General features: G+C 33.5%; 1 long non-coding RNA gene across 1 annotated transcript; it reads left to right on the top strand.

The window, feature by feature from the left end:
* The first annotated feature begins 530 nt into the window (after positions 1 to 530).
* Positions 531 to 1,540, top strand: LOC111636560. The gene is made up of 2 exons (XR_002758551.1): positions 531 to 1,074; positions 1,288 to 1,540. It is a non-coding gene; the product is annotated as an uncharacterized LOC111636560 (long non-coding RNA).
* Positions 1,541 to 13,759: the final 12,219 nt, after the last annotated feature.

The following is a 13,759-nucleotide window of genomic DNA, read 5'->3' as shown; positions in this document are numbered from 1 at the left end:
ATATAATTTATATCAAACAGAAAAATTACTTTTATTAGAAAATGTAGTAAAGCTAAATTTACTTACTGTGTGCTACTTATTTAATAATTCTAACTATAAGAAAAGTTCTGTAACAAGCTAATTATAACAGTAATTATTTTGTTATTTTATTCTGTTCTTTTGTAGATGGAATTTTACTACATTTTTTTAAATTAGAAATTTTCTAGTATTCTGGATACTTAGAAAATCAAAGGGGGGGAATATTAATAATTTAAATCAGGAAATAATGACAATATTGAAATCAGTTTTATCTTAACAATTCTGTTTTGAAATTGTCAGTTCGGCATCGGCTTCATTCTAATACAACAAATAATTAAAGCAGATAAATTTAATTTTAATTACACTTAGTTATTAAAATGTTTGAAAACTTTATTAAAATTTGAATAAAAATTAATGACTTCTGTATTTTAATTTGTTTTATTTCAGTTTATAAAGTCTGATATAATCTCTTCATTAAAATAAAGCATATCTAATTGTATTTAATTTATTTGAAATTACTAAAAAATGGAATTATTTTATAGGCTAGGATTAATGTGCCAACAGATACTTCTCATCATTCTCCGGGAAATCCAGTTATTGTTAACTCAAAAGATGGTTTAGCCATTAGTGCCTTGGATGATTCGAGTCATTTTTCCGACAAGTGTACATATCCCGTAACCAGAAGTACCGGTCAGACACAGACTTCGAGACTGCCCCCAGGGTCCGCCGGAATCGTGCTCGGAACTTCGATCCCGCTGCCTCCGGCGGAGACCGAACTCTCCCTGGACGAAAATCTGGAAAGTCCTCCGAGCGTGTGTACGAAACCCTGTTGTGCCACCGAATCGTCGTCGAACGAGGAGAGAGAACACGCGGCCAACGATTCTGAGGAGAATGACGTTTTCTGTTCGACGGTGGAAGAGACGGCGGCGGAAGCGGGCTCTTCGTTCGAAGCACAAAGACGGGTGGCCAACCTCAGAACGCAAGAGATTTCGAATCAAAAAACTAGCGGTTCACCTACAAAAACTAAGAAATCTTCTTCAAAGACCAAACATAAAGGTGCCATACAAACTGTATAATAATTTAAAATCTCCTTAAAATTATATTAGTTAAAAAAAAAGTTAATTACTCTTTTAATTTGTTAATTTCTCTATTTTTATATTTAATTTATAAAATGTTCTCATTGCATTATTTGTGTTAATTAAAAAGATTTCATATCTAAAAAATAATATAAAATTATAAAATAATGGAAAATACAAATATTTTTTTTAGATAAGAAATACCATAAAAAAACAAATGTACAAAATGTTTGAAGTGAAACTTGTACTTTTTCTCTGTCATTCCAATAATTTGGAGAAATTGCAAGTGAAATTATCCCCAGTAAAGTTTATATCATTATTGCTTTTAGTAATATTGATTCTACATTCAAAAAGTAAAGTGAGATTTTAAGGAATTTTGCACTTTGTATGTAAGTATAGATTTAAAAAAAAAATTAATAATAAATTTATTATAGTTTGATTATAAAGAATATAGATAAATGTGTTTCCCATTTTGAAAAACATTCTTGCTTCAAAAACCCAAGTTATTGATGAATAATATTTAAGATTTTAAATTTATAAACGCACAAAATTTTGTTTCACTCCAATTAAATCTCTGTCTCTAAATTCTATATTTAAATGTTTTGTCGAATAATCCGAGAAATGTTAGTTATGTTTTGGACGTCGTATCCTTTCAAGCATTCGGATGATGCGACTTTGCACTACATCAGCATAATGTGTTGCCGTAGTAATTTTCTTATTCTTCAGTTATTTCCGCATAAGTTACGATCTAATGATATTTCCACATCCCCGTATCTAGCAATCTGATATTTCTATTTGCATTTACCAAATTTTATTAGATCGGCCTCCTCGTTTTCTCTTATCTTTGTGCACAGCATTCCTTTCATCGCTGTTTCATTTTCCTTTTTGTTTACAAATGTCACTGATCTGCTTTATATGTATTCAGCAATCCTCTCTGCGTACTTTTTCCATCATCATCATAGAATAATCCTTCTATTTATTATTTTTTCCTGTTTATCCCTTAGAACTATTTTATATGGTTATTAACATAAACATAAAACTGATTTGTGTATCAGTTTGATGCGGAGAGGATGTTCAAGTCATTGAAAACAATATGAAAATTTTTATGACAACTTGAAAATACAAAAATAAAAATATAGGGGGAGAAAAAATAAACACTTTCCTCATTATTATGATAAAATTACATTTTAAATTTATCAATAAGCCAACTCTTCATATAATTATTCAAGTTTCTCAAAGAAGAAACTTCAAGTTGTTAGGTGCATCATTAAAAATAGGAATACTTTTTATTAATATCGCATTATATAAATCTTTAGCTGATAACACAAGTTCATCCAGTTAACGAGAAGTTATTTATCGCTAATTTAAATAGAAAGTTTCCAAATTTAGCATAGTTATTTAATTAAAAAGATGCTATCCAAGTCGGTGATATCTTCGTCAAAATTGAAGAAAGATTCATTCATCATCATCCAACATTGACTCGTTACAGGAACAAACGAGAAATTTTTATCAAAGATGTTCATCTGGAGTCATAATTTTCTCTCTAAATTAAATTAAATTAAATAAACTTAATTTATTTCCTTATCGATGGAAACAATCTCCAGCATTTCCATATAAAAAGCAAAAAAAGAAGAAAAACATTAGCTTAGAATCATTCTGGAAATCAATGGCTATTATTTCTTTTAATGATATATTAATACGTCAGCTCCATTCATTAACGAAATGCTGTATGATGCAGAAACAAAATGTTTTGATAAGGATGTTAATGACCGTATTTCGACGTGGGTGTACCTTAATTACTACTACTAATTGGTCGACACACGATCCTTTACCATTCTTAGAATTATTTTTTAAGATTTTTATCTACTCGAAGGCCAGAGAATAATACAGACGTCGGCATTTTTGAGAAACACTCCAAGAATAAATTCGAGAAAATTTAAGTTGGCCTCTAACTCCTATTCCCCCTTATTATAACGAGCGAAATTAAGTATTTACCACCAGAATCCATCAAAATTTAACGTAAACAAACGTCTGGGATGGGCACATTTCTATGTAAATTATAAGCGCAGTTTGTACAAACAGACACGCACGTTACATAACACTATGTATTGATACTACTGAGCATATATTTATTGCTCGGCCCATTTCCTATATAATCAATANACCGAAATGTTACACCGGTTCGAAATGCATATGTGAAAACTAATAAAAGAATTTATTAACCTTTGCTGTGAGATAGTCTACCAAAAGGATTAAAGAGACAAAAAATTCACAAACGAATAAATACAGCTATAACCAGAATATTCAATATATTATATTTACTTAATTGCTGCGACAAAGATATAGCACGAAATAGACTCGCTATATCATTACTGCGACAGGTAGCATATGGCACTTGCCTGCTTGGAATGGAAAGTTTCACTTTATGATAAGTACTGTATTTAATTTTCTACATCTAAGAACTCGAGTTTTTTTCATTTCTGAGCGGTACTTTCTTAATTCTAATAAGTGTCCTTCAGTAGCCGAGTGGATAAAACAACCAAACTCTGGTAGTTAGATAGTCGTGGGTTCGGGCATGGCCAGCAGGCTAGCTATGTGGAGTTTTTCGGGTTTTCTTCACGTTAGAAACACCTAAATAGGTCCAGCTTCTGATAAAAGTCTTTCCGGGATGCATCCTTCTTGGCAGATCACTCACGTGTCGCATTGCCGTAACCAAATAAACCAAACCAATTCTAACGACCGATTATTTATTGTGACATCGTTACAATGCCGAACTGTAATTTTTCGTCACAATGTTCTCAATTCTTTTAGTAGTGTCTGGCCCCTGTACATCATACTGTTCCTGTTAGCAATAGAGTCGTGCCGGTCATCTATTTAACTCCATTCGGTGGAAAATTTTGAGTCGAAGTAACGTGACTTCTGGTCCAAAACCGGAAGTTGGTATATAGTTAAGTTGGGCCTTGATAGGTGCTTTAGTTCAGTTTCATGCCATGGAACCAAGATCGAACACATCCATATGGATAGAAGCATTGGCCTCATGAAAGATTTGCATCGTCAAGTGAAAACAAAGTTCGGAGAATAGGATGGAGCTCAGATTGTATAGATATCCCTGTATTGTTACTTTACCTTCCAGGCAACTATCAGACTCAACGAGTTGAATGATATCGTATCCCAAATCATACAGGAACCTCCGCCATGGTTGACAATGAGTTTCATCCAATGCTTCACCCAATGATCTCTAGAAATAAACACAACTGGAAGTGGGAAACAGTAAAAATTATAAAGAAGATTACAAAAAAAGTCTTCACCAATCCACCGTTTTTTGGTTGTCAAAATATTGATTGAAACGGCGATTGTGAAGACATTTTTTGTATTTGTTATAATTTTACTAGTTAAATTACCATCGGCCACTTTTGGTAAACGGTAAAAGTTGACTCTTCGGACCATATCACGTTTCCATATCTCTGGTGTTCATGTTTTGAACTCTTTGTACCATTGCACAGTGCACACGCTGTCTGATGTTTCGTGGTGTCAACAAAGATTTGATTATTGCAGCCTTGTCATTGATATTAGCGAGGTTGCGGCCGAAGTTTACTTCTCTAAAACGCGAAAGTCGAACGTCAAGCGGCGCTCGACGTCCGACGTTCACGTTTTACAGATAAAAACTTCGGCCGCTACCTCGCTATTATCTTCATTCAATGCACGTCGGAACGGTTTTCACTGATACTGATATCTTTGCACTTGCAGCCAATTTTGCAGTAATTTGCTCTGTGTAGTTATATGTTTTCTCCTTACAATTCGAGAAGTGTTCTGACTCTCGAATCCAGCTTTGACATTGGACTATAGCTAGTTCTGTCGGCAGATATTTTGCTTGTCTTTGCGTACTGATATGATCAAGGAAACAGTATATCTCGCTACACCCATCAACTCAGAAACTCGTGTCAGAGAAACTCTACTAGGTGTGCACCAACAATCATTCTCTTCTGGAAATCTGTTAGGTTTTACATAATTGCGCCCTAAAAACAGGCAAATAGCTTTTTCAACAGCAAAAGTAATGAAGTTTATCGACAATTAATAAACTACACAAATGGTGAAAAAAGGTGGTACCTGTGATTGCACTTATTTCGGGAAGAGTTCAATTTGAAAATGTGAAACACAGGGTGTATTCGAATTATTTTTGTCCAATTCCTGTAGTATAAGATGCTGCGTAATCTATTCTGTAATGTAATGCGTGTGTAATGCCTTCCTGCAATCTGTTTATTGTTATTACTACCAGAGCCGGCCCTACCATAGGGCGAACGGAGCAGCCGCTCCAGGCGCGAAGTCCTAGGGGCGCCTCAGTGGTAAAGAAAATTAAAGGGTATAAATTAGGGGCAACCAACGGGGCGCCATAATAGGATCTCGCTCCATCCTAAAACGTGCCTCGGGCCGGCACTGATTACTACTATTATTACTATTATTACTTGAAAAAATGTTTTGATCTCAGCTTTGTGTCGGCCAACAAACGTCTATCAGCTCATTCATAATTGTGGTCTTTCTATAAGTCATACACAAATAACACATTTTAAATAAATTATTATACTTATGTTAACTTATCTGGATGTTGCATCGGATGTTATCTTTTCCCTTACGTGCAATGTTTTTATCCATTACTGCCTTGGATTTATCTTTATATGAGAATTCATGTAAAGATACTCCAGTTGTTTTTTTTTTCCATTTACAGAATGGTTCAAAATACTAAAAACCATTTTCACGCCTTGATTTCTGCGCCGATTCCAGCTTCAGGTATTCGTGAAAACAAAATGAGACATAAAAATTTAAAACAATATGTGGAAAAAATGAAAAAATATATCATCAATTTTTGTTAATAATACCCTCATTTACGCACTTCATTGTTCATTTTATTCATTTATAACTCTGACCTACACTACTACAAGAAGAAATGATTGTCTATTTCTTTTATTAAGGAAACGGATATAATGAATTGGATACTTCGATTAATCGATATCTTCGGCAGCATATATCGATTATATCGAATATCGATTTCTAGGTTAATGGATTATTTCCTTTCCGATGCACATCACTACACAGTATATTAGCCATTGGTTTGTAATGTGTTTCTTTATAGACGTCTTTGAGTGCCTTTAATGGTGAAACCGATTGCATCACGCATACACAAGCAATAAGATCCAGCCTTGTAGGCCTATATACATATTACAGTATTTACTTTGAAATGCCACAATTTTAATTTTTTATAACATAACTATAAATTCATTTTATTACCACTAAAAGATACTATAATTTTAAAGAAAAATCAATTGTTTCTATTACAGAATAAAGAATTTGTTGTCACGTAATATCTATTATACTAGTATTCACCATTTTCATTCGTATTGATGTTATGCACATATAAAAACATTTTTATGAAGAAATGTTATTATTGCAGTACAGTTCAGTAAAATATTTCTCTCTACAATGTCCCTTAAATTAGATACAAAAGAGTACAATATTTAATAATGCTGTGATTGACAATTGCATGACTGAAAAATATATACATTAACATCTGCAATATGCGGACTTGTCATACACGGTTTCGGGTTTACGCTATTAGCAATTCGAAAAAAAAAAGAAAATACGTAATATAATTCTTAATTGTGTGCTAAATTTCCGCCATTTTTAAAGTGCGTAAAGTCTTGCAGCATCTCGCTCAGTAACGCTTATTTTCGTTCTAAGACAGCATAAAAAAATACAAGATAAAATGGCAAGAGAGATTTAGCTTGGAAAGAAAGTCAACAGCCACGCATAGACGAAATTCAAGCGAGGAGGAAAGAGCTAAGAAAGTAATAAAATACAGCACTGTATTCTGAAAAGTTTGTTTATTAGCAATTTTGCCTATTAGCAAGGGTTTTTCCTGTAGAAAGGGACTTTCTAATAGACGAGTTCTACTGTAATTTCATAAATTAAATTGTTTTACATTGAAATTTAATTTTGGTATATTTAATATATTTGTTTATTATTACTATTACATAGTATATTTATAGATTTTGAAATAACTAAAAATTATCTTGTATAAATACTATAATACGGTTCGCAGCCGAATGAACAAATATTAAATAGAACGCGTAGATTTTGTCTAAACTTCTTAATTCGATAGAAAAAGAACACCTTTATTTCGTCCTTTCGAAATCACGTGATCATGTTTCTATTCATGAGATTACGTCTCTACGTAAAATAGTTAAACTTACCTACCTGGTGAAATGTATCTGCTTTTATTCTACGGGCTTCAAGTACTTCATGCTCAATATGGCGACTGAATTTTGATATGATGATTCTGTAAACTGTCATGACACATCAGGCTACTTAATCTACTTAATTTAATTACTAGTTTTCATGAAATAGACTGCTACGTAATCAATTGTCTTGTAAGACGAGGAGACATGGAAATCTTAAAATTCGCTCTTTCAAACTCGATGCGACATTACGGAATATCGACTTTCTGAGATTATATCTGGTGCATTAATTTCATTAAAAACCCGGGCCCGGATTCACAAACATCTTGTATTGTAAGTTACGACGAAATTCCTCGTAAGTTGCCGATTTGGAAAAGTCTCGTATTCACAAAACATATCGTAAGTTACGATATTGTAAAAAGTCTCGTAAATACTACGATTTCTACTATAATAGATCTCGAAAACCAATGTACCGTGAAAGGTGGTGTTCGAGTATTTGACTCTATCGATAGATGAACAAGTCGATCTTTTCCCTATTGTCTCTTATAAATATTACTGATTCGAAACTTTTAAGATCGTTATCAAATGTCGAAAAAATCGATAGAATTCCTTATAGTGGGATTAAAACTGTTTACTGAATGTCGTGCTTTGTAAAAATTTCACTTTTCGGTAAAAGTGAGTTTTATGTATTATCTGTCATACTTATAAATAATTTGTCTAAAAGTAATTCCTACCCATTGTAACTAATAAAATGTTCTCTTTACCCAGACATTGAGAACACGTGACGCGAAAATATTTTGAAAATACGTCACTAAGAAACGTCGACTTATTTATTGGCTCTATTAAAACAGAGAGGTAACTAGTGATGTTTCGTTCTTAATTTCTTATGTTTTCTAAATGCTACGACGTGTTTTGGAATACGAAATATAAAATATCGTTAATTTCCGGTAACTTTACTGTATTGGAGAGATCGTAAAGTTCGTGTATCCGAACCTTGAATTAGATCTATGAAATTCTTACAATAAACTGAAAATTGACACAAGTTATAAAGTGGCGTGCCGTGATATTTGATGATAGGGAACCTGTGTTTCTGTAAGAAGCCGACATCCAGGGGCAATCAGTCAATTGCCTGTCAGTGAGGGTCCATTCATATCGTTTATTCGATAAGCCAGTAAAAACCGTATACTTCTCTAAATGCATTTTTAATATCACGATTACATTCCGAATCGCTAACCACGATATAAGGGCTACAATTAAAAATAAAATAAAAATTTACTCGGTGAAATAAAATGTAGTGGATGTACCGGTACATACCAGGTACAAAATATTCTTCAATCGTACGAATATACTTTTAAAGAAAATTATAATTAAATATAGTTTTGTAAAGAAACGTACATAAAAATATAAAATATTCTTTACTTTTTAAATCTTAAAACAATCCATTTAGTCAAATAGCTCCCTACGAATGAAAGGAATCGGAGACGGTTGCAGAGCGTGCATACACTTGGACAGCCAAATCCCCAGGGTGCCGATGCCGGTCAATGTCAAATGCCTCTTTTGTCGCATCGCTAGTATACCTCAAAGGACGTGACAGGGCTGTTGTAGATTTTAAACGTTTCTCACCATAGTTGTAAAAATCTAAATATGTTAAACTTAATAGTCCTTTGTTTTCTAACTAATTCGTTTTAGGACCAAAATTTACAACTTTTCGATCACTCTCGTTGAACTGGAAAAATATCTGTCTTTATTACCAGTGCCGGCCCGAGGCAAGTTTTAGGATGGAGCGAGATCCTATTATGGCGCCCCCTTGGTTGCCCCTAATTTATACCCTTTAATTTTCTTTACCACTGAGGCGCCCACTAGGACTTAGCGCCTGGAGCGGCTGCTCCGTTCGCCCTACGGTAGGGCCGGCTCTGTTTATTACATTAATATTACGAAGAAACCAGTCTCCACTGTACTCGGCTAGAGATGGTTCGGTTAAGCTTTTGCTGAGTAAAATTTCGGCTCTTTCATCAGGGTTTTGTTTATGTCCCCAATTCCCTAATCGCTTAATTATTTAACTACTTCTTAAGTGGAAATAAGTCGAAACCGGTTACTTTGTACTCGAATATTTGTAGTCTCAGGAAAAAAGTGGAAAGACAAATTTTTATGGCAAACGGATATATAAATCGTAAATGTAAGGAAAATAAATTCTAGAGCTTTTTCTGTACATGGTGCATCTCTCTCATTCATTAAATTTAGTTGTAAATGATGCTACAAAAGTAACAGTTAATTTTTTAACATTATACAAGAATTGTACACGTTTTTTTTCTACATCCTCTTAGAGATGGGATATACGAAATCGTAATATCACTGGTTTAACATTGAAATCCGTGAGTAATATGAAATCGGACAGCGGAATAAAAATATCAAATGTTTTAATGGATTTTTAAAACTCCTGTCAACTATGCAGAACTATCATAAAAAGATACCAGTAAATTCTTATCGGTTGGGTTAAGTTATAAATCTACTCGTGATTTACGTAATCGGGCGAGGGCGGCCAAATATCTAGCGGACAGGCAGCTAACAGCCCAGAACCGGTCCTGGATGGAATTGGATGCGGTATACGTGTAGCATCCACCCGAGGTCCTAGGCTTCCACCGGCTAAACCGGGTGAGGTTGGTGCTACCGTGTTTCCCCGAAAATAAGACATCCGCAGAAAATAAGACCTAGCACAGATTTTGCTGAATTGCGAAATATAAGACCTCCCCCTGAAAGTAAGACCTAGCGAAGTTTTTTTTTAGTCGTAACGGTCATCGACAGATGGTTGAAAGTACAGCCACTGATTGGTCAGCAGACAATTACGCCACACGGCATGATTTGCATAAGACTATGGCTTGGGAATCACAGATTTGCATAATGTTATCGCTGGTGATCGCTAATTGGTCGGCTGGGAATCACGCCACATCACATTTGCATAGTGCTACGGTTCAGTAAGCACTAATTGGTCATCGAGCTCGATGTGGACACTATAAAAAGGTTAAGTTGAATGTGTCGCAAGGTGTTCTCTCGAACCTGTTTAGCGTATTGTTCAACAATAAATGTGAATTCGTCTTCATGGAAATATAAGACATCCCCCTGAAAATAAGACCTAGTGCATTTTTTAGAGCAAAAATTAATATAAGACACTGTCTTATTTTCGGGGAAACACGGTATGTAAAGCGCGTGCGCGAATCTGGCTGTTTGGATGCTGACGATACAGCGCTTCCACTCCGCTACTAATATTCGAATATACAATAGCGATCTTATCTTTTTTTTCACGCATAGTATGGAAATTTGTAATAAGATACATAATGCGGTTATAATAAAATATTGTGCGATTATTTTCGTATAATTAAAATTAATATGTATTTATTTTTTAGAAAATACAAGGGAAGCGGCGCATCCACCCCTTCCAATAACGGCACGCCACTGAAGTTATATAAGTTTACTATAAATACAACGTAATATTTTTAATGGCAAGATCCATTTTCCACTGTTCTGTTTGAATCTTTGTTTTGTTTTCTATTACTTCTCGATCCTTTTCATTTTATATCACATTGCTCAAAACTAACTTCAATTTTATGCACTTTGTAATTAAATCTTAAATAGTTGTCCTAAAAACACAAAACAATTAGTAATACATAAAACTTTTTGTTTATTTGTTTTTTGAAACCGCGTTGTGCTATTTTTTGAGAGTATTCAACACAAGATCGTGTTATTAATCAAACACACCAAACACAAATAACACGATCTTGTCTTTAATACTCTCAATACATAAAACTCTTTAATAAGTCTTCTTTTTCTTAGTTGAAAAATCAAAATTATTATAATTTTCTTCAACCAATCTAATTAATAACAAAATCTCATTATGTTGCCAGATTCCTGTGTTGTTTTTATCTTCCACGAAAATAAATTTATCAATAAATTGGTCAACAATAACAAAACATATACTGAGTTTTATATTGGCTTGCATTACAGTATCAATTACAGTATACTGATATTAATATTAATATTCTATCAATATTAATTGTCGTTCCGTTATATGGCTACATGGCTAAGGTGATAAATATCTCGACCTTCCGCTCTGTGGTCCTGTTTTTGAATCCTGATGAAGAATCTCAGGAATTTTCATGAGATTCCTGGACGATATGTTCTGAATTAAATTGGGCCCGCGTCCCTCACCATCCAGCCGCCCTCAAACGATTAAAAAAAGCCCTCTTAGTGCCTACCAAATTCAAAGCTAAAAAATAGTCGTAAATCCGTGCAAAATTTATACCTGGTCCTCTGGAATACAAATGTTGATTTCCAAACAAATAATCCTGAAAATATAGCATGAGACTTGGGCTATGAGGGCAGAGGTTCGAGACTAGGGTTTCTCAAACGGGATTCCGGGATCCCGGTTGTTTTTTTAACCCGGGAAATTTTTCTTATCCCGGGAAATCCCGCAAATTTCTTAAAAATTCACTTTTTTTCTTATTTTGTGTTAAGGTTGAGGAATTTTGCAAATAGAAAGCATAATTAACTCATTCACTGTCAGAATACATTTGTATTTATTAATTTTAAACCTACCTATTAGTTTTTTTTAAATTTTTGCTCGTTATAGCATGTCACAAATGGTCAATAATCAATATATAGCTTATTTGTGGCAGGACTATAAAAATTCTTTACTTGTCGGAACCTGTAATATCTGGAATAATTGTGCTTACGCTGTCTTGAGTTTTAACCATGCCCAGTAGCTTCAATAAATGCCTGACGCCAGATTGTGCAAATTGGGCAAGGATACAAACGAGTACAAAGTCTGCAAGTATGAAGTTTTTCTTCATAAACCTGATTATTAAAGCCAAATGAATTGCCGAATTATCGAGCTCTAAGCTTGATGCCGCTATTAAAGCAGCCAAGGTAGACAAATCAAGAATACTAGAGAGCGAAAGAAGTACTACAATCTCGAAAACGAACTCGAAATCTTCCAGGCTACAGGTGAAAAAACACATAATATCTGTCTTCTCTTAAATGCATTAAACACTATTCCAATCACATCAATTGAATCGGAAAGGGCATTCTCGGTGGCAAGACTTTTCATTACTAAAATAAGAATTAGAGTGAGTTATCGGAGTATTGACCATCTTTGCTTTTTAAAATCTTATAAAAGTTTGCAATATTTTGTATTATATTTTATTTAAAAAACGAAAATTACCTTCTAAATTAGAAGTTCATTTTTTTAATTTTTAACTCAATTCAAAACATTTTTTTTGTTGTTGTTGTATGCAGTTTCCAGCAAACTTTAATTAATTTTTTTCTATTTGTGAAAATTTCTACGTTATTTAAAGGTAATTTTTATTATAGGCCTATAGACCTTACACAGCATTATTAATATGATTTTGGAGGTTACAGAACTTTAAAATTACTTTAAAAAATGGAAAATAATTATATCATTTGATTTCAAGATATTTTGTATACCTTAAAAATAATTAATTCTATCCCGGGATTTCCCGGGATCCCGGGAAACAGTTCACTTTTATCCCGGGATCCCGGGACAAGCAAAAGACCGGGAAATGAGAAACCCTATTCGAGACTAATGACGATCTTCGTAACAAGGTCGTTAAGGCCATCTCAATCACTGGCGGCAACATTCTATGAAGAGAGGGATTGCACAGCTCATCTACAGTAATGACAAATGCCTCAATCTTGACGGTAATTATGTCGAAAAGTAACCATGTTTGTACCTAACTTTTGGTAATAAATTTATTTTGTTATTTACACTTGTCTTTGTTTTATAGACCACGGAGGTTGAAAAAAACAGCCTTCGTATATATTTTATTTTATCCTTAAAAAATTCATAATCATAGTGACGAAAAAGAATAGTATACTTTTGCTAATTTCTGGAGCGTAGTCCTATGTTTTGCATTAGACCTTTGTTTCGTATAGCACGGATTCGCATAACACAGCACTTTTTCGATACTTATCTACCTGTTATGCGAGGGATACCTGTATTTTAGTTTATATTATTTTGGGTGCATTTATTGAAATATTTGGAATATTTCAACATCACATTTCAAATTTCAATTTATACATACAATTTAAAAAATATATTATGAGTATAAAGTCTAAACTTTTACAAAAGTAGTCATATGAAAGTATCATACATCCATTGGAAAGATATGAGTCAAATTCCCACAAAAGAAAGTAATTTTTCTTCTAATCAATAAACAGATAAATGTGCGGTACGAAAGAGAAAAATAAGTAAATGCTTCACATTCATTATGATTTTTAAATTTTAAAATTACAGTATATTAAGCATTATATCAAACATTAAAATATCAGGAGTCACGGCAGTGACTCCCCGCCAAGTTAAAATATCACCGACTAACTATATATACAGGAATCAGAGTTGCTGATTTTTCTACCCCAAACACC

Source organism: Centruroides sculpturatus, unplaced genomic scaffold (genome assembly GCF_000671375.1).
Source record: "Centruroides sculpturatus isolate CEXI.00-Female unplaced genomic scaffold, Cexi_2.0 scaffold152, whole genome shotgun sequence".
Lineage (NCBI taxonomy): Eukaryota > Metazoa > Arthropoda > Arachnida > Scorpiones > Buthidae > Centruroides > Centruroides sculpturatus.
This window is presented reverse-complemented; position numbering and strand designations above follow the sequence as displayed.